This window comes from Pyrgilauda ruficollis, unplaced genomic scaffold, assembly GCF_017590135.1.
Source record: "Pyrgilauda ruficollis isolate IOZ18807 unplaced genomic scaffold, ASM1759013v1 scaffold18, whole genome shotgun sequence".
Lineage (NCBI taxonomy): Eukaryota > Metazoa > Chordata > Aves > Passeriformes > Passeridae > Pyrgilauda > Pyrgilauda ruficollis.
The window spans coordinates 5,480,028-5,480,725 of NW_024516984.1; positions in this window are offsets into that span (position 1 = coordinate 5,480,028).

Sequence of the window (698 nt, forward strand, 5' to 3'; positions counted from 1 at the left end):
CGACGACGGGGTCGACCCCCTCGGTCCCTCCTTTCCCTCCCCCCACATCTACCCGCGCCGAGGGGCCGCAGCCCGCCCCCTCCGCTGCCGGAAGCAGGGAGGGGAGTGGGACACCGCGGGTCCCGAGGGGTGAGCGGCGGCGGCCGCGGAGCAGCGGCCGAGCCGCCCCGGAGCGGCGGTACCGTTATAGGCGCGCGGGGCGGCGCGAGCGCCTCCCGCACGTGCCGGCGGGGCGGGTCCCTGTGCCGCGCGTGAGGCGCGAGGCGCGGCGCGCGGTGCCGCCGCGGGGCGGGAATGGCCGGGGAGCCGCGGGCACCGTGAGCAGGCGCTGCGCCGTAACCCCGGCGGGCTGCCCGGAATCGTGGGATGGCAAAAGCTGGGCGGCGCCACTGTGATCATCGGGGCCAAAATCCCGGCTCAAGCAGGGTCAGCCTAGAGCACATGGCTCGGGATTGCTTCCAGACGGTTCCTGAACAGGGAGACTCCATCACCTCTCTGGGCAGCCTGTTCACTACGCCACTTGCTCGCTTCTGCTCCATGCCCAGTGTGGGGGGAAACGGAAAAGGAAAAGCGAGGAAACTCGTAGGGCAAGGTACCGAATAAAAATGAGAGAGAAGGAAACCAGAAGAAGTGCTGAGGCAGTCACTGTCCACTCCCCAGGGGTATGCCAGTTCCCAAGAAAAAGATGGTTGATTTCT